The following is a 21,271-nucleotide window of genomic DNA, read 5'->3' as shown; positions in this document are numbered from 1 at the left end:
GGCACACTCAGTCCATGCACCACCACCCCTGGGCAAAAGGCCACACCAGCAGCCCCCAAAAAACAACAAAAAACAATAAAATAAGCACAATCCCAGCCCATCCATGGCCTCAATGATGTTTAAATTCAAGAAGACACCCCACAGAAAGACTAGGCCCATGCAACACTCACCACCCCTGGGCAAAGGGCCACACCAGCAGGCCCAAAAAAACGACAAAAATCAGCACAATCCCAGCCCATCCATGGCCTCAATGGTGTTTAAATTCAACAAAACAGTTGTATCATGCACCCCTAACCAACCCTGGTCCTACTGGATACTGTGGCTACCCACAATATAATTTATTTAATGTTCTGAAAAAGTTCCAAAATTGTACTTGCAGCAACTGTAATGCCCCAAACAAACTTACTTCTGAAAGTTGATTTCTAATCCAAAAGTGATCCAAAGACAGTCAAAAAGGCCTCAAATCCAAATATCCAGCAGCACCCACAAAAAGTAATCCTTCCAGCTCCAGATCCAAATGAAAGTGACCAGGAGATGGACAAAGCACTGGGAGGAGCCTGCTGGACAGGAACAGGAAGTTGGAGACTGTGGGGCACTTCCTTCCTCCCCCCCCCCCAAAAATGGACTCCTTGCAAAAAAAAGGCCATGCAAATGTCAACCTGAGGAGTGATTCTGATAAAAATCATAATTTTCTGAAGGTTTATCCTGTTCGCTGGTGATTTTCTTGTGCAGAATTGCAAAATCTCTATTTCGCGAGTGCGAGATTGTTCCTTTCCGCCGCAACTACGTGTTCGCAATTGCGAACTCTCGCGGGGTGTGCTGTGCAAGGTGGCAAGCCGCGATTACGTATTCGCGGGCGCCAAACTCCCGCGGGATCACGCAGCAAGATCCAAAATGGCGCGGCACTCGCAAAGAAAAACAACTCGGCAAACGCTAAATGACGGAAAGTGAACGCCGTGCACCACGCCGCGCGCCGCAACCAAGCAAAAATTCCGCCGCGAGCGGATTCACGGATTTTCGACAAATTCGCGAGAGTTCGCGGATTGCGAATTTGCCGAAAATCCAAAAAATCCGCGATCGGAGCGGATTTTACGCCCATGCTTAGTCTCAATGTCAGGGGGCCTAAACGATGCAGGTGCCCACTACTTGCTGAGCACCTGGGAACACTCACAAAACCTAAACGGTGCAGCTGCCCACTAATTGCTGGGCAGCTGGGAATCAAAGAAACTGCGACAGGGTCCTCACTGACCCTTGGGCGCAAACTGCACCCACTGTGGGAGCCACACAGGCTCTAAAAACACATTCCTCGCAGGCAGGAGGGGGCGGGCACCGGCAATGTGCCCCGACGCCCCCTCTAACTAAAAATGGCCAAACGCTGGAGCCAAACAGGCTCTAAAACAAAATAGCCCTCGAGCCTCGCTGGGCTCGTAAATCAAATATGGCCCCCTAGAGCCTCCGTGGCTCTAAACACAAAATGGGGCCGGGAGCCTCTCAGGGCTCTATGCACGTTGGGGCGACCCACTGCCAACTGGGGCCGCCCTTAAAGCCCTCGTGGCTTCACACCGACCATGAGCGCGAGCTCGCGCTACCGGGGGAGGGGGCGGACACCGGCAATGTGTCCCGGCGCCCCTCCCCTTCCTCTGCTGCCACACACTCACCGGATCTCTGGGCAGCGGGGCTCTTCTGGGCTCGCGGTGGGGGCAGGCACCGGCAATGTGCCTCGCGCCCCCTCCGCTCTTCTCAGCACACCGCTCCTCTCGCTGCAGGGCTCCCTCGGCACACGGGAGCCCTGTTTACCGGCCGCGAGGCTTCACTGGCGGTGGGGGCGGGCACTGACAATGTGCCCCGCGCCCCCTCCGCTCTCTCCTTACGGCTGGCTGGTGCCTGCGGGGCTCTCCCCCAGCAATGGGAGCTCCGCACCGGCGGCACCGGCCGCCATCTCTCGGCGCCTTCTTCCCTCGTGCTCCGGCCTCAGGGGCGGGCCAGCCAATCACGTCCCGGCTCCTGCGACGAGCCCCTCTTGACACGAGGCCGCCAACCAATGGCAGCGCGGCCTCGCCGATGACGCGATGATCCACGGGCCAATCCCGTCGCGGCTCTGGTGAGGGGGCTCGGCTCTCTCACCCAATCAGAGCGCGGCGGGCTCGATCTTCACCGCGGACGAACGGCAGCTTCTGGGCATCTTCCTGGCCCCGGGCAGCGGCGGTGAACAACACGGGGCAATGCCAGGTGGGTACCGGCTCCAAGTAATTAAATTAAAACGGGGTGGCACCCGTAAATTAACCCAATAAATGGGAATAAAAGCGCTCCCAGCGCTTAACAGAAAAACACAGCGCTCCTAGCGCTAGAACAGCAGACCAAGCGCTTCCAGGCGCTTTTAGGCTATAATAAGCCCTAGCAAAAACAAGACAAAGTCCTCAGGAGTCTGCAAGGAGGGGACCATAGGCAAAGGTCCCTAGGGAAAGTCCATCAAGTGTCCAGGGGCTGGGCAGGGCTCAGGGATTCCCCTGACCCCCAGCAGCAGCACGCCCCTGGCAGATTCAAGTCCAAAAACAAGAACATTTTGGAAGGGGACACAGCCCCTTCTTATACAGTGAAAAGTCTTTGAAGTCTTTGTGTAGGCAGTGTGAGAACCAGCCAGAACTGGTTATAGGGAAGTCCCTTCAGTATCAGGGACAGAGGTGACAGTCACCCAGCGGGGGAGTGGAGCCAGCATTGTGGCAGTCAGGCACAGCCCTTCACTATCAGGTGCTAATCTCCTCCCACTTCCCTGGCAGCAGATGCTGCCTTTCATCCACGGGCTGACTCAGACAACCTCCTGGGGCTCTGCAGCCCCTGTCACACTCAAACCAGACAGTCAATCCACAAGCAGGCCCAGGCACTCCTGGGCCAGGCTCACCAGCCATTCACGTGCCAGCAGTCTCACTGCACAAATATGCCCACTTCTAAAAGTGGCACTTCTAGACTAGACACAACCATGCCACATACACCATTCTGCAGCATTCATTCTCCCGAGTTCGCACATATCAAACTCGACCCTGCACTCCCCACACATCAGGAACTACCATGGGCATACATATTCCCCATTCATTCCTATGGGAGGGCAGGTCATTCACCACATATACACAGAGAGCACACGCACTTTACACTGTGCCACAGTGAAAAAGTGCGCAGAGGCCTAAAATCACCAACCCAGGTTCCAGGAACAGGCTAGGAAAAAGCAAAAAGTCTCGGGGTGAACCTGCCCAAAGGGCCGGCTCCAACAGCTACGATGCGAAGGGCGCAAGCAGAAGGAGGACTAGCGCTGCCGGATATAGAGAATTATTATCTGACAGGACAGCTCCAACGCTTCACACAGTGGGTGGCAGGGAGTCTAGATCCAGACAGACGGAAGCCCCCATTCACCCTGAATGGGCACCATTAAACAGCACACAATAACCTCTTCGGAGCACAGGGTAATAAGAAATTGCTGGGTCAGGGGTCTTCAGAACACCAAAACCAAACGTCCTTACTCCCCAGAGATGTCCTTGGCGTTATTGGAGGCGCTCCCACATAGGGGTCATTGAAGGGGACTAGAGGAATGGGCACAAGTGGGAGTCACTAAGATAGGAGACATACGGAGGCGGGGAGCTTCTTACATTCACGGCCTTCCAAGCAAATTGGGACATTCCACAGGGACACTTTCTATTATATGGGGCAGTCACTGGAGCTATGCGCAGGCACTGGGGTCAGGGGACACTAGAACCCCCTACACACTCTACATGCGAGTACATAAGTCTGTCAGGAGGTGTCATTAAGGCGGTCTCATGCCTCTATCGAGCCATTCGGCGGGACTCCATGGGGCCACTCTGGGGCCTGAAAGATAAATGGGAGGCAGACATTAGGAGCCTATAACGGATAAGGATTGGGAAAATATGCTTCTCTGAGCCACCAAGGTATCCCGCAACGCACGATTCCAATTAATTCGTTTTTATACCCTGCATAGGGCCTATATTACACCTGACAGAATTAATCACTATTTTCATCGGGAGGATGCAAATTGCCCTCGCTGCCAGGAGATAGAAGAAGTTTGAAGTTTGAAGTTTATTGCACAGTTAATTAAAACCAATGCGATACAGTACACAATAGCAAAATTAAAATACTCATAAAACCCTGTGTTTAAGATCAATTCAACACTATATTGTGATAAACATAAACAGTTCAGCATACAAAATGATGTTCTTTGCTGGCCGCCCACATGTAGCCTTTTACACTTCTCATCTACTCTGTAGCCTGCTAGTCTATTCATGTTTTTCCACAATTTTCCTAAAAAATTTTTTTTACAGGTGATTCATAGATTAAATCATGTGTCCTGTTTGTAGATTATTCATTGATCAGTTTTTAATAGTTTTTTTTCTACTACTTTTAAAAATTTCACGAAACTGCAGCTCAGCTGAGGGTCCTGTGCTGAAAACCAGGTTAGCACTGCACTCCTTCGTGTGCGTACCCCCTGTAAAATAAAGTGGCGTTTCAGCAGGAGCTTTCTTTCTTCTTGTAATTCTTCACACGTGCATAGCAGGTGCATCATGTCTTCAGCCCCAATGCCACATAGCCTGCATAATGTTCGTGATTTGGATCTCAGCCAGTGAGGGAGGTGTAAAATGCATGGAAGCAGGCCCAGTCTATATCTTAAAAAGGACAATTTGATTTTTTTTTATAACCTAGACCAAGATAAGGCTGGGAGGCTTGTGTCAGGTATGTATTTAATACCATCCATGCATGAGATATTTTTGAAAAGGTGGCTTTATCCTGGACCCATGACTGAAGCTTGATCGATTTCTTCACCAGTTTGTTGATTGATTTGTGATCTGTCGGGGACGCCCAGAGTTCTGCCAGCCCGGTGCTCACTATGCTCTTTGCCAAATATTTTGCTGCTGGTGAGTTTTGGGTCTGCTCTAGTTCTTTCCATAAGTATTCGTTTAATGTTCCTTCAGTCGTTTTTCTTACTTTGTTCCATGAGCAGATATATGCCCCTTGTCGTGCCAAAACCTGTGACCGAATACCAAACTCCAATTGGATCTGTGCTAGGGAGGATCGCTTTGGGAGGCCGAAGATGATTCTGTATGCCGTCACAATTGTACTGTCAAGTGTTACGGTGTCTCTGCCTCTGTGGGCCTCACTCCCATAAGTTAGTGTTGGTAGTAATTTTGCACGTATGACATGTAATAGAGGGGTCAGAGAGGGGCCAGAGAGGTTGTTGTTTAATGTTTTTAAGGCTATTGCCATAGCTAGGCCTTTACCTCTTATGCTGGCCCTTTGTTCACTGAATTGGCCACCCCTGTCAATCTTCACACCTAGATATTTATACGACGAGGTGTCTTTGATGCGGATGTTATTCCAGAACCACGAGAAGCTTTTCTTATGTTTGTTCCTGCTGATTGTCATTGTTTGCGTCTTCTCGAGGTTCGCTGTTAGCTCATTTTGCTCGGAGTATCTCTGGGTTGTGTTTAAGAGATTTTGAAGCCCAACTCTGGTATGGCTTATTAACACCAGGTCGTCTGCATATAGGAGGCATGGTAGATTTAGGCCTCCTAATTTTGGCGAGTGTGAGTTACAGTTATTTAATAGGGGCACAAGATCCGCCAGGAACAGATTGAACAATGTGGGTGCCAGCACGCAACCCTGCTTAAGGCCGTTGTTAGTGTGTATCCGCCTTGACAGCATTGAGCCGTCCCCCACCTTAAACAGAATCCAAGTGTCTGTATGTAAATTGATTAACGGCTCCAACAACCCTTTTGGGATACCCCACTCCTTAAGTTTTGTCCATAGTAAATTGAGGTTGATGTTGTCAAATGCCACCTTATAGTCTACGAAGCAGAGGTGCAGGGGCATCTTTTTCATCTCTGCCTTATCTATAAGCATGCTCATAGACAGTATGTTTGTTGTTGTCCCCACAGCTTTAACGAAACCTGTTTGATTAACAGGTATGAGTGACTTCCTCGTGGCCCATGCCTTTAGTTCTGCCAGTATTAGACCTGCAAAATACTTCGCATCGTTATCGATTAGGGCAACTAACCGATAATTTTGAGGGAGACCTCTATCCCCTGCTTTATATATGGGGGCAATAACGGAGCCCTCCCAAATGTCTGGTAGGATGTTAGTATACCTGATCTCCCGAAAAAGGGGTTTCAATGCCGCTGCCCAATAATCCGTATCTTGTTTAAAAAGGACGGGCGGGATCCCATTTGGACCCGGCGCACCTTCCCTTCTTCCGTTCTTTATTTGCCGCTTTATTATAGGTTCCAGAGATATATTATCTGCATCCCCTGCCATGTCATGTTTAGTTTGGCACATTTGTAGCTTATTGCCGACATCATGGGCTCGAACAATGAAAGTTTTGCTCATAGTCTGGTCGGCCGACAGGTCTCAGTTAAAGTGGTTTTCAAGAAACGCTGCCCAAGTTGCTTCTGCAATGTTAGATGTAACCTCCATTTTTGCGGGGTGCGTTAATGAATTTATTTTTTGCCAAAAATTTGCACTGTCATTCTTTTTTATGTCCTCATGGAGTGTTACCCAAAGTTGTTCCTCTTTCGTTCTGTTTGCTTCCCATTTTAGTTTTTTTAGTGAAGCTTTTAGTTTAGAGAGTTGATGCAGTGTCCCTTTGTTGTTCTGGTCCTGCTGTGCTGCTCTCATTAGCTTAGATATTGAGTATTTCATTTCTTTGACTTTCCCTCTATATGCTTTGGGAAGGGTGCCCAGGTTATTCGTCCTTGTGCGCATTTTTGGCTTGGTTGCATATTGCCCTAGAATAGTAGTAAACTGCACCCATTTCGCTACTTCATTAATGCCTGTGCACTCCATGTAGTGTTTTTTTGCCAATCCAATCAAAAATGTGCCCATTGCGGCCGAATACTTGATCTTTTTGAAGTTTACGGTGTAGATGGACTCTTTAGGAGCCGTCGAACGCTCGTAATTTGGTTTGGTAAGATCCATAATGATTTCCTGAGGACAGTGATCACTGTCTGTTTGGTTCCCAATCTGATAAGATGTTATGAATTGGAAGAGTGGAAGTGACACGAAGGTATAATCTAGCGTGCTATTCGCTATTCTTGAGTGAAAAGTTGAGGCTGGTGGGTTATCCCCTGTAAATCTGCCCTTTAGTGCCCTCATGTTAAAGTTTTCTAATGCCTCAAGTACCTTCTTTCCCAGTTTTGATTGGTCGGCTCTTTGTGGCTTGCCTTGTTGTGGTAGGGCCCAGAATGTATTTTGTGCCATGATACCTTCCTCTTGTGTTGATCCCATGAGATTGAGGTTAAAGTCCCCAGTGAGTACTAAATTCGCTGTTTTTTCCCCCATGATACACTCTTCTATGTATGCATATAGCTCCTCCGCTGCTTTTTTCTTTCCTTTGGGGTGCATATAAGCGTTGACCAGGGTGCAGGTGTTAATTGTTTTGCCTTGTCCTGTTGTCAGAGTCAGATTGACTGCAAGTGCAGCTGTTGCTGAGGGCCAGATTTCTTTGGCCAACGCAAAACTAGTTGTGGCTACATATGTTACCAAGCCTCCTCTTAAGTGCCCATATTTAGCTAGACTCTTTGCGCCGGAGAAAAAGCGTAGGTATCCTTGAAGGTGCGGAGGCTTAGCAAGCTAGGTTTCTTGTAGCGCGATTAAATCAAAGGACCGTATATAAGCTATGAAGTCCAAGTCAAGCATTTTGGATGCTTGGCCATTTATATTCCACGAACATAGACACAATTGATCCTGTAGGTGCTCCGTTGTTGTCCGCTGTGCTTGTCAATTGCTGTTTGTTATGGTTCTCACGAACCGTCTTTGTTCCTGCCACCCGTTAGGGGCTTGTCTTCCATGTCGCTACCCTAGAGTGAGTTCAAGGAACCCATTTCTATCAATGCAATTTGGCCCGATAGCACCCCTCAGAACCGTGCTTTTGCTGCCTTCCGCATGCTCCCTCAAGTTCAGGTTCCTCTCAGAGCTCAGTACATCCGGGTATCGAGGCTTTGAAAAGGGCCTCAAGATGATGCCCCAGTTTTTAAAGGTCTCGGATTCCGCAAGGATCTTTTGTGCCTGGTCTGCCGAAGCCCAAGTCGTCTTCGTCGCTTCTTTTCCTGTGCCTTCCACAGCTATGAATTCAATGGACTTCAGGTCAGAGCTTGCCACAGATTTCAGTGAAGGGATGTGGGCCAATAATCGCAAGATGTTGCCTCTGTTAAGGGTATCGTGTCTCCCTTTGGAGATATAGTCAGGGATAAACCATATGGCGTCCGAAGCTTCCCCTTGGTTGATGGCACCTCCAACCACATTTTCCGTGTTTAGTGTTGCTGTCAGCTTCATGTTGCTTGTTGTATTTGCTGATTCCCGAGAGCCCTCTCAATGGTGCTCCCATACTGAGCTTTGAACCCTTGCACATTCAGTTGGATCAGAGGTTTCACGGCGTGGAAGCTGCTTGTTTAAGGTCAGGGCTGCATGTGCAATTTTTAACATTGGCTGGTCCGCTTGTATATAAGTTGGCACAATTTCTTTGGTGATGGCTGATATTTGGTTCTCAGTGAGTCCTAGATCTCGTCTTCCTTTTTTTTCTCCCCTTGGGCTTATTAAAGCTTTCGGGCTTCCCATGGGTTTTGTGCGAGGTTTCATATTGTGCGTTAGTCCGCTCCATGACCCAGGGTCGGCCAGTGAGGAGATGGTCCCAGAATGTTGGGGCACCACGGCTTGATTGCTTGATGGATCAGCTGCTGTTTTCACTGAGCTTTAATTTATTGGTTGTGCAATATCTTCAGATGGGCAACCTCTTTCGTCGTGTTCACGATCTAATGATAGTTCTTCCACCAAGTTGCTCCTGCTTTGTTCTTCAATCTTTGTTTGCCCAAAAAGTTGCCTAAAGCCTTAACGTTTAGAGCAGAGCTTCTGTTTTCTCCCTTTACGTTTTTTCGCTCTCCTCTGTTTGGCATTTAATTTATAGTTTGTGTCCGTGTCGTCTTCGACACCTGCCAATAGAGGCGTTGATGGCTCCGTCCTATTCTCCCCTGTATCCTGAGTTTTCTCTACCCTTCTTGGGTGGTCATGCCGTTTGACATTGATATCCTTGCTGCAGGTGGCGTCAGCCTCTGCCTCCTTTGTTTGTGCTGTTGGCACTTTGCTAGGACCATTTAATTTTGGGCAACCCAATACGTCACTGCCGATCTTCTGACTATGTTCGGCAGATCTTTTAAGGTGTCCACATAAGTCTGACATTAGTGTTGGCAGGGTGGCCAGTTTATCAATGATTGGGCCACATTCACAATCAATGCCGTTTCTCCTTTTGGTATCCTCAAGTTGGTTTGATTTGCTCTGAAGAAGCGAGTTTAACGCGCCCAGCTTCCCATCTATTGCAACAACAAATACTGCCAGCGTATCTAACAATGTTAGTTGGGCGTCCATTTTTTCCAATTGATAATGTGCTGCATCCACCAAGAGTTGTACTGTGTTAAGAAGACTGGGCCATGCGCTTTCTTGCCTATCCTGAGCTGGAGTTGCCTGAGCCGGAATTGTATCCTGTTTTCCGTGGCACTCTTTGAGTCTCACTTCTTGGGGCACGGGTGGCTTTTTTGGTGTTGCACCATTCCTAGCCCCCCTATTCCTGCTATATTTGTCCCCAGATGTGCTGTTCCACATTTTGTTGACTCTCTGGCCGACTTACTTGCACTCAGGTCTTTCGGATAAGCCGCCATGAGTTCCTCCCACTCCTCTTTCCTTAAGTAAGAAGAGATTTCGATTTATTTATTTATTTTATTTATTTTTAGCAATTTTTACAGCGCAAACAAATACCCGTGAGGGTGTCTCGGCGCTAAATTCGTAGAACTCACTAAGAGATGTCGGGGGAGTTAAATGTAGAATGGCCAAGAATGGGCGGGAAGTTAGGAGGAGGAAAATAGCCATGTCTTTAGGCTTTTACGGAATTTTAGAAGCGTGGGAGCAATTTTAATGTGGAGCGGTAAGGTGTTCCACAGTTTGGCCGTGGCAATGCTGAAGCGTCTATCTCCCCAGTTGGCCCTCTTTGTTCGATGGACTTTCAACAGATAGGCTGAGGAGGACCGTAAGATCCTATGTTGTTCGACTGGACGGAGAGCTTCTTTTAAAAACTGTGGTCCTGTGTTGTTCAGGGTCTTATAAGCTATGCACATGGCTTTAAATTTGATTCGGCTCCTGATAGGGAGCCAATGAAGTTTTTTGATGTACGGGGACACAGATGAAAATTTGGGAATGGACAATAGCGTTCTGGCTGCGGCATTTTGTACTGTCTGCAGTTTATTGAGAACTCCTTCCTGTGCATTCAGGAGAAGTGAGTTACAATAATCAGTTCTCGAGAACACTAATGTACTAATAAGAGTTTTTCCTGCTGATTGTGGGAGGTAAGGGAGCAGTTTTTTTATTTTTTTGAGAGTATAGAATGCAGATGAAACAATGGCGTTGGCATGATGATGAAACGTCAACTTGTTGTCAAAGATGACTCCCAAGTTGCGAACCTTTGCCACCGGCTGGGGTGGGGGCCCCATCTGGGGTGGCCACCACTGAGGAGACCATGCTGGGCGCAAGCTCCCGAATGTCATCACCTCCGTTTTATCGGAGTTGAGCTTAAGACAATTTGAAGACATCCAGGAGCCTATCGCCTTCATTCCCTCCTGAAAGTTGGCTGCGATGGATGTTCCATTGTTATACACCGATAGTACAAGTTGGGTATCATCGGCGTAAGTCGTGAGGGCAATTCCGTAAGATTTGATCACCCTCGCTAAGTCTGACGCATAGATATTAAAGAGCGTCGGACTCAGCGAGGAGCCCTGGGGAACACCACAAGGGAGGGAGAAGGTGTGGGAGTTGAAGTTGCCCAACTTGATGGTCTGAGGGCGGTTGGCCAGGAATGAGGCAATCAGGTCTTTAGCTTTGCCTCTTATTCCTAAAGCTGAGACACGGTCGATCAGAGTGACATGATCGACCGTGTCAAAAGCAGCCGAGAGGTCCAGAAGTATCAAGACCGCTGCTCCTCCCATATCCATGGTTGCTCTGATCTCGTCTGCAGCCTTTAAAAGTGCCGTCTCTGTCCCATGACCCTGTCTGAAACCAAATTGGGTCTCATCAAGAAGATTATTATCATTGATGAATTTGGAAAGCTGGATGTTGATAGACTTTTCAAAAACTTTGGCTGGAAAAGGGAGACAGGCGATGGGTCTGTAGCTAGCTGGGAGCTGAGGGTCCAGTGTGGGCTTCTTCAGAAGGGGCTTGATAATGGCTTCCTTCCAGACTGAAGGATAAACTCCAGTTGCAAACATGGCGTTGCAGATGGTGGTCAGAGCCGGGGAGATTGCGTCAGGGATGCGGTTTAAAATAGCTGGAGGGCAAGGGTCAAGAGGGGAGCCGGATTTAATGCTGGCTACCAAACGATAAATATGCTCCTGTTCGACAGTATCAAAGGATAATAGGGAGGGCAGAGTATTATCGGGGGGTGGCTCAGAGAAAGGAGGAGGAGCGGAATTCGTAAAAGTATTAAAAATAGATCTGACTTTTTCCTCAAAGTAGTTGGCCAGGGCATCCGCTAATGACTGGGAGCCCTCTAGGTGAGGTGCCGGGGGGTTGGACAAAGTGTTGACCACTCTGTAAAGTTCTCCTACTGAGTTTTTTGCTTGCTCGATTTGAGCGGTGTAGTAGCGGCTTTTTTCAGCAACTATAAGTCCTTTATAGGTGGCCAGGGCATTTTTGTAGGTCATTTTATCTGCCGGACTATATTTGCGTCGCCAGCGCCTTTCAGTGTTCCTGCAGTGTTGCTTCTGCATCCGAAGGGATTCAGTGAACCATGGTGCTGATGGTGTTTTCCTGTTTCGATAGGAGGTTTTGTTAGGGGCTAGCTTATTACAAGCCATATTTAAATTCCTCAAATAGGTAGAAGACGCTATGATGGGGTCATTCTCTTCAGGGATGTGATTTTCTTGCATCATCTCAGCTAAGTGCAATAGATTGATGTTTTTCCAGTCTCTGTATGAGGATTGGGAGGAAGCTGAGACTGTTGGTTTAGATGGATTTGTTTGTATGGTGAAGAAAATCGCTGCATGGTCTGTCCAGACGAGAGGAATTATGCGAGTGATCTTTACTAGGGGGCTGTTAGTAAACAGACCGTCTAGAGTGTGGCCAGCTTGGTGCGTGGGGGAAGTTATTAATTGAGTCATGCCGGCTGCTGCAAGGTCTGATGTTAGCTGTGAGGTATCATGGTTATCAAGTGCTTCAAGGTGGAAATTAAAATCACCCAGTAACGTGAAGTGGGCGGAATCTGCAGCCGCTTCAGTTAGGTTGCCTAAATTTGCTAAGAACTTAGCTCTTGAACCGGGTGGGCGATAAATTAATATGCCCTTGAAGGAGGATTTAGTGGAGAGGCATAACGAAAAAAGGAGAGATTCATATTCTGGACAGGTGAAATGTTTCGTTGTAATTTTGATATGATCTCTATAAATTATCGCAACCCCACCACCTTTCTTTATTGGCCTGTCCAATCTGCTTACATTGTAATTGGCGGGGGTTGCTGCTCTAAAGTCGGGTCCTGAGGCTTCATCGCCCCAGGTCTCGGTAATAAACAAGAGGTCTAGTTTGTGAGCATCAATCAGTTCAGCGATTTCAAGTTTGTGTTTGGGGAGGGATCTCGCATTTATTAGTGCTGCTTGAACCAGTAGCGGGACATCTATATCAGCTGTCGAGGATATTTGAGTGCATGTTGAACATCGGAATGGACCTAACACAGGATTGGAATGTTCTAAGTGAGGTAGATCATGGGGCATAGAGGCAGTATATTTAAGTTCTAGTAAATCAGCAGATGAGTATTGTAGTCTCACCGTATTCGAGGATGTTCGTGGTACTGGTGTTGCAAGGGGGGTGGCCCCTGGCCCGTCCTCGGCGCGGACGAGCGCAGACGAGCTTGCCTTATGCGCGCCTTCGGCGCGCATTCGGCGCGCTCGCTGCGCTCGTCCGCTGCGCTTCCGATCGTAGCACATACTGTATAGACCAGCGTGTGTCATGAGAAGGGGGTGTGATCAGCGCGTGTGGGTGTGTCCGCCGGAAGGAAGGCGGCGTCGCCCTAGCAACAATGTTTAAGCGTCAGCCCTGAATCGGCTGGTCGCTTTAGTGAAGCTCGAGAGTCAGGAAAGTATTTACAAGTAAAAACAGGTATACAATTTAAAAATAAAGCTAACTCCCGGCTTTCCGCCTCAGGAGTGAATTCTATGAACAGGCGCTCGTGGTCAGCGCTCGCTCTTGTAGTCAGAGGGGGCGTGTCAGCGCGTGTGGGTGTGCCCGCCGGAAGGAAGGCGGCGTCGCCCTAGCAACAATGTTTAAGCGTCAGCCCTGAATCGGCTGGTCGCTTTAGTGAAGCTCGAGAGTCAGGAAAGTATTTACAAGTAAAAACAGGTATACAATTTAAAAATAAAGCTAACTCCCGATCACCTCTGGTATGCAATTCTTCTGGCTTATATCTCTATTTCGCATCCCTTCTGATGCCTTGGATACTAGTATGGATTCGTTATTTGTTATATCGAGGACTTCTAATGAGGGTTCCATCTTTGTTAACCGTGCTGATGGAGTTACAGTTTCCTCTTTCCTTGCGCCCTCCTCATTTTTACTTATGCCCTTGTTGCCCTCATGACCTGATTCATTAGTCATGCTGACATTCTCGGTTTTACCGTTGATGTTTGAATTCTTCTCCATTATTGATGGCGACATGTCCATGGCTTCCTTTGGCCGATGTATTTGTATAAGGTTTGCGTCTATGGTCAATTCCCGTCCTACCGGGGTACCTGTCATCTCGAGCTTTTGCCCGAACTTTTGCCCTGTTTTGATTTTATTGCGCTGAGGTGTAGAAGTTTTTTGTGGTGGTGTAATAGATGTTATACTTTTGTCTCCCCTGCAATTACCGATGCTATTGCTGTAGCTATCGTCCAATCGGGGCCGCTTATCTCTCGGATGTTTGTTTAAGGCTGATTGGAATGGTTCAAGAGGCGATTGAAGGCCTGGTACTTTGTTTATCTTTGAAAATATTACGTCTCCTGGGCTCTTTAGAAGGCAAAATTTAGTATAAATTTTAGGCTGAACCAGAGTTATGTTCATTTTATTTCCCCCTTCTTTTTTCGTTGTTTTTCTTGTTTGTTTGGTCGTGGCAATTTTGGCCTGTATTTGTTCCGTTATCTCACTTGAGACCATTAGGTCAATTGTTTCTGGTAGGAGGGTCTTCTCTATAGCTATAGCTGTAGCTGTGGACAAGTCCATCCGAGTCTCTATCTCCCCCTTAGATAGCTTAGGTTTTTGTTTTTGCTTGTTTTTCCCTCCCTTGTTCGTTTGTCCCCCCTGAATCTTTCCAGATCTCATATTAAGCAGTTGGTATTTTGATTGCAGCCAACCGACAGTGGAGGAAGGTGAAAGGTGGTGCTCTTGGCAGAAAAGGGGGTACTGGAGTTGACCCGATAAGTAAAAGGCCTCCCACTATACTCGTCCTAACTTTGAGAGCGGCAGTGAGAATATGGCGGGATGGTGGAAGGTGGCAGGGCCAAAGGTGGTGGCCTTAGAGGAGTCTGAGTTGTCAGAAGAAGACTAAATGACTAAATGAAGTTGTTAAACGATTTTCAGAGCGAGACTAATCCAAGATTTTATTGACCCGTATTAAGGGAGAAGGAGGAGCAGGAGGAGGTGGCAAGCGGGGCACTCAGGGGAGGCCGCGGGCTGGAAGACCTAGTCCGGCAGCCCCTCGGACACCCCCCGGGCTCTTACTTCGCAGCCGCCTCTATCGGCGGCCGCGCTTGCCTCCTGGGCTTACCTCCCACGTGGGGTAGAGCTGGCAGAGCTGGACTAGACTGCTCCTTCCGCTGTTCACCGTACCCTCCTCTCTCCCTGCTCTCCTATTCTCCGGTTCTCACAGGCGATCCTGCAGGTCTTGGGCGGGGCGGGGTTCCTGCTCTCCTGCTGTTCTCCCGCTACACTCCACAACACAGGCGGAAGGCGGGAGGTAGATGATGGTAGATGTTAAACCCCTGCCGCTTTTTTGTTTTCCAGCGGTCGCAGCACAGTTGGACCTCTCGCGGCCCTCTCGCTGCCCTCTCGCGGCCCCTCCCGACTCAGCTGCTCTCTGCTGCCCCTTGTGGCACAGGCTCGCGGCTCACTCCGTTCCTGCCATTGCCGTTGCTGCCGTTGTCGGTAACAGTGTCCTCGCGAGGGATTAAGAGAGATTAAGGAGACCGTCACCGTCACCGCCACCGTCAATGAATACCGCAGCTCTGGGCGGCTCTCGGCGGCTCAAAGCGGCTCGCAGCGGCTCCTGTGCGGCTCCTGTGCTGCTCTCCTCTCTCCTCGGACTCCTCTCGACTCGACTTTGCTCAACAGCGCCACCGGAACTCCAAAGCGCAAAGTATTCTCCACAGGATTGCTAGTGATTAGACTTATCTCTGCGCTGCCAGGAGATAGGGGCTAGTTACATTCACATGATGTGGAGCTGTCCACAGATAGAAGGGTACTGGCAAGAAGTGGTTAGGGAGACAGCGCGCGTCACTGAGAAGGAGATACCATGCACCCCCAGCCACGTGCTGCTCAACCTAGTCCCCCACTCTGCTAAAACCAAGGTCACGGCCAGGTTCCAAGACCTGGCACATATACTAGCAAAACGTGAACTCACCAGCAAGTGGAAGGCCCCGGCAGGTCCAGGGGTAGGTAATTAGAAACGGGAACTAGTGAAGTGGGCAAGCTGCGAACATAGAATCCTCCTTCGGAATGCAAAGAGAGGCATAGGATGTCTAGAGAGTGCGCAGGCCTGGGGGGTGTTGGTAGATGATCTGAAGAATGTAGACCAGGAATCTGCACCTAGCACGCCACAGGCTGGATCTCAACCGGCCAGCCGAGGTGACCAAGGCCAAGGAGGGAATGAGGGGAGGCATGAACGGGCCATAGCATCCTAACATCCACGAACATGGTGGGTTATATGAGTACGACACATGGCTCAGACGGAAATGAGTGTGACCGAAACCATGCATATAGCGAGAGACATATTGGCGGGTTGGTTGACAGCAGCAGGGGAGGGGGCAGCGGGCGGGATAGTAGAGGGGGAACTGTTAGAATGTTATCATTGATGAAACTCAATTACAGCTAGAACTGCATAATGAGACAGGCAGTCACATGGCGAGAGGCGATCTGAACGAGAGACTAGATGCCTGGCTGGGCAGAATAATCTGGAGGACCATTGGGACGTTAAAGGACTGGATAACAATTTGTTTGTACAGTGCTGATTAATAAATGCCAATAACATTTGTTTAAAATAAAAAGTCAGTTAGATAACATATATTAGAAATAGTTTCACCATTACACTTAATGGATGATGTTATCAGTGATATAATTTGAGATGTCATCATTGATGTCACTGACCAGGTCATGACTGTTGTAATATGTGAGGTCGTAAGCAGTGGATTGTGGGGGCGTACATTATAGTTAGCTCATGTAACTATTAACATCACACTTTTTGTTGTTTGGTATAAATCTGAAGATATTAAAGGAAAATCAAATTCGTATATCTGGGCATATGCAGGACTTTTGGAGTACCTTAGTATATATGTTTAACAGTCATACTTTTTTATGTCCACTCATTCTCTCATTATTCAGTTTATAGATATGAAACCATACAGGTACTCAATAAAAACAGTACAATTGATAGAAAAATGAAAATATGACACATAGCTCATATCTCAATGCCCATTCCCAAAGACGATAAACAATAAAATGTATGCGTAACAACGTAGGATCTCTAGACCATAGAGGTAGTCAAGAATCTACTAAAGGATCGGACCATAATAATTGTCACCTGGGACTCCAATATCTCATTCAAAATAATTTGATCAATCAGTCAAGTTTTGTTATAATCAACAAATTCATACACATTTAAAAAAATATAATAGAATTGTTTCAATTATTAAAAATATATCACTCACTTTTTCCTGTATTTATTTAATAGGGGACATATAGTGACCATTTCTTTACTCTAGATGAAGGCACCCATATTAGAGGGAATAACAGATATTCATAAGTTTGCAGAAGCGATAAACATCTTCAGGGGATTTATAAAGTGACCTCATAAGTTAGAGCTTCCAAGTGTGCAAGGTTTTTCCTTCTTAACAGTACAGATATAATAAATGTAATAACAAAAGAACAGATATCCCCATCTTCCAAAGCACATAAATAATGAAAAGCATCCTGATAAAAATATATTTACCAGTTTTAAAAATTGGCGCAAAAAAAAGAGATTTCTAAGGTCCTTATAAAAACGACAGAATTAAATAAAGTGCTTTGTTCTTTGGCTGGTTCAACCATCACATGGACATTTTGGTAAGGTATCAGTCCATGCCTCAGTTTTTGGGAAGGCGACCCTTAAGTGCAATGTTCTTAATCATAATCTGGGCAGATAGATCCTGTGTTGGGTGTTCTTTACAATTACCAAGTAGTTTTGTAGGCCCACTTGTACCAAGCCTGACAGATATCTATTCACAGTCGATTATTTGGGCTATCAGGTATTTCGTTCTATCTCTCTCCCTCCCCTGAGTATAGATTTAACTTTGGTTTTAGAATATTGTAAGATTTTAACAGTTTCCTTAACTCTGATACTATTAGCCACTTTTCTTAGGTGGCTGTTTATTTAAGTCAGCCATCTTATTTTCCTCCATGCATCTAACATTAGGCAGTCTAGTATTATAGCTTTTGTAAACTCTGTCCCTACTTTACTCCACATGTTATACCACAAGAGGACAGTGCTAGAATGTAGGTTGTTCTCTCTCTAAAGAAGGAACTGCCACTTTCTTATGAATTATATGCTGAACTAGTTTTTGGTAAAGCAAACAATCGAGCTAAAAACAAATTCTCTAATGTTTGCAACGGGGCACAGTTTATCCACCCCACAGTGCAAATCCATATTTAGCACTTGGGAGGCACTTACATTTATATAGCATCAGTATCTCCTCAATCGGTGGATGGCCTACTTTGCTTGCAAATCTAAAAATAGCTTCTATAGCACTACATTTTGAAGCTATTTATTTGACTCTCAAAGTGCCCTGATGTAGTAATTTGTACTCCTATGTATGAGAACATTTGGTTCTTGGCTAGTCTCTCTCCCCTAATGTAATTTTCCTCTTCCTTTTCCACTCACCATTATGTCTGTTTTCTTTAGGTTTACTTTCATTTTTTTGTTTTCCATAAAGGTAACAAAGTTATCAATCAGGAGCTGGTGCCCATTGGCTATTCTAGAAAAAAATGGAACAGTGTCATCTGCATATAATAAGATTGGCACTGGGTAAGATCCACCTTCACTTTCTGTAAATACTCATCCACCCTATTTATATAGAGTGTAAAGAGCAGGGGAGCAGCAAGCACACACCCTTGTCAGATCCCCAGAGCATCCTTAAACATTTCGGTACCCCCTTTGGTCCATAGCATACTTGCACAATCAGGTGGAAGTACCATTGGGACAATTAGTAAATATTACCCTTTGGGGCACCCATATCTGAGAGAGTTATCCATAATTTATTGTGATTTACCAGATCGAACACACTACTTAAATCTGTGAAGCACAGATGAACATGTCCGTCTTCTGCAACTGTGTATTTGTTAGTGAGCAGGTGTAAGTTACCACATTAGTCTATCATACCAATATCCCTCCTGAACCATTACTGTATGTCAGCGAGAATATGTTTCTCCTCCACTTATTAGTACAGCCTGTCCAATAGAATTCTACCCATTGATTTAGCACTGGAGTCCAGGAGGGATATTAGGCGATAGCATTGCGGGTCCCCCCTGTGTCCTTTTTTTAAAGATTGGGACAATAGTATAGCATGTGCCTTAAAGGCATCTATTGGGATGCCATCAGGGCCGAGGCTTTTCCATTAGCAGCTATATTTAGGGCATTCATGACCTCATCTAAGCCTCTGGCTGGAATAGCTAAAGCATTAGTAGAATATATGGTTGAGGTGGGCAACTCTATAGGGCATTGTCAGGATTAAAAATAGTGACAAAATATTCTATCCAGTCCCCCTGTTGAACAAATACCTCTGCCCTTGGACCCTCTATATCTTTCAGAAATGGCTGGTTTAGTCAGGGCACTCGACAGGGTTGTCCTTTATCTCCACTTTTATTCTTACTATTTATTGATCCTCTTCTTCGACTAATTGACTTACACCCAGATATTAAAGGTTTTTCATTCGGATCTCATTGTATTAAAACTGCTGCTTACGCAGATGATGTTCTTATTTTTTCCGATAATATACCCCTAGCAATACCTGCTATTTCAAATATCATTTCCCTCTTCTCATCGGTTTCAGGTTATACCCTAAATAGAGATTAGACGGAAATGTTCCCTCTCAATGCCTACTGTTTCCCTTCGCATATGGGTTCTGCGGGATTTAAGTGGCAGTCTACACATCTGAAATACTTAGGGATTTACTTTTGCTCTACCCTTTATGCCACTACTGCCTATAATGAATCCCAGACTCTCCTTAAAGTGCGTCGTCTTTTGGACACATGGTCTCCGAAACATATTTCCTGGTGGGGTCGCCTCCAGACTCTCAAAATGATGATCACCCCTATTGTAAATTTTGTTTCATCCATGCTTCCGGTTAAGTTATCAGATTCCTTCTTTGCGAAATTGATGTTTTGACGTCTAAATTTCTATGGAACGACAAACGTGCTAGAATTGCATACAAATTTTTACGCCGGCCTTGCGATATGGGAGGGTGCAATTTTCCTGACTGGGACAAATACCAAACTGCCTTTTTGGCCTCTCAAGGTGCCTTGTGGTTCTCTCCTCCATCTCCTCATGTTCCTTCTTGCCTGCTAATAGAACAGGAATTAGAATCTCCTTTGCCTCTTGCCTCTTTTTGCACCACATCTAATTTGCATATCCTGTTTTCTCGTGCTATAATTATAGATACAATTGCGGCGGTCAGGAAAATAGATAAGAAAATGGCAATTCCTTTACATAAAACTCGGTGGACGTCTATTTGGCGGAACGCTAAATTTAAACTTGACATTACTCCCGTCCGCATGTCATACTGGGCAGCTAAAGGGATCTCTCTTGTTAATCACCTTTATGGCGCTTCTGATGAGCCATTACCTTTTTCCACCTTGGCTACGAAACACTCTTTAACAAATCTTGATTTTTATACTTTTCTCAAAATTAAAGTGGCCCTTGTTAAGGTACGTCTTCATCCTACCTCTTCTACTGTTTCACTTTTTCATATATGGATTAAATCTGGTCACGTTGCCTCCAAGATTTATACATTTTTATCATCTGCTTCACTACCCGCAGACGGTTGCTCAGCAAAAATGGTTACATCATTTTCCTCCTGACATTACGGATCATATTTCCTCAGATACTTGGCAACTGATTGGTAAACTCTCTCTTCGCAATAAAATTGCTCCATCTTTGATGCAGTCTAAATTTTTCTCTCTCAATCTCCTTCACTGGACGCCCGTGCGTCTACATTCGCTCAATCTTAAAGACGACAATTTATGTTGGAGCTGTGGATTGTTGCCGGGCGATTTTCAACATATGTTTTTTGGCTGTTCCCTGCTTCAGCCTTTTTGGAGCCTCATCCATAAACAACTCTCTCTTATCTTTGGTATTGAGTTCCAACTCTCTTTCCCTTTAATATTATTGGGACCACTTGCTGCCCCTACTCCTCTCCCCTTGACTCCCATGGAAATACAATTGATGGATCTTCTTTTGACTGTTGCGGTGAAAATTATACGATTCAATTCGATTCAAAAACTTTATTCGATCATTGATTAATGATCATAAAAGTACATACATACATAAGTGACAAAACATGAGGAAACAGCAAATATTAAGTTAATCACATATCAAAAAGGGTGCTTTTCCTCAAACAAATCGATTTTAAAATAAATACAGCAGTAAAAAAACAGATGTCCTGTGAATCAAGTCCAAATAAAAGCCCCATGGCCGATACAATAGTGGATACATTATATTTTTTGAAAATTATACTTATGGAGTGGAAATCCTTTTCTTCGCTTTCCTATCATACATGGTGGGCGTGGGTTTCCTTTTTGCGCAGCGCTCACGTTTCAATTGATCATGCTCATCTCTCTCCTTCTATCTCTAGTGGGGTTTGGAAAGCTTTGGATGATTATATGGATCGGTCATCAAAAGGGTTGGTTGCTCAGTATCCTTTTTGATACTTGTCTGTCTCCGTGGTGTTATATGAGTTTATCTGATGGGTTACTC

The sequence above is a fragment of the Lissotriton helveticus genome, chromosome 1_1 (genome assembly GCF_964261635.1).
Source record: "Lissotriton helveticus chromosome 1_1, aLisHel1.1, whole genome shotgun sequence".
Taxonomy (NCBI): Eukaryota; Metazoa; Chordata; class Amphibia; order Caudata; family Salamandridae; genus Lissotriton; species Lissotriton helveticus.
This window is presented reverse-complemented; position numbering follows the sequence as displayed.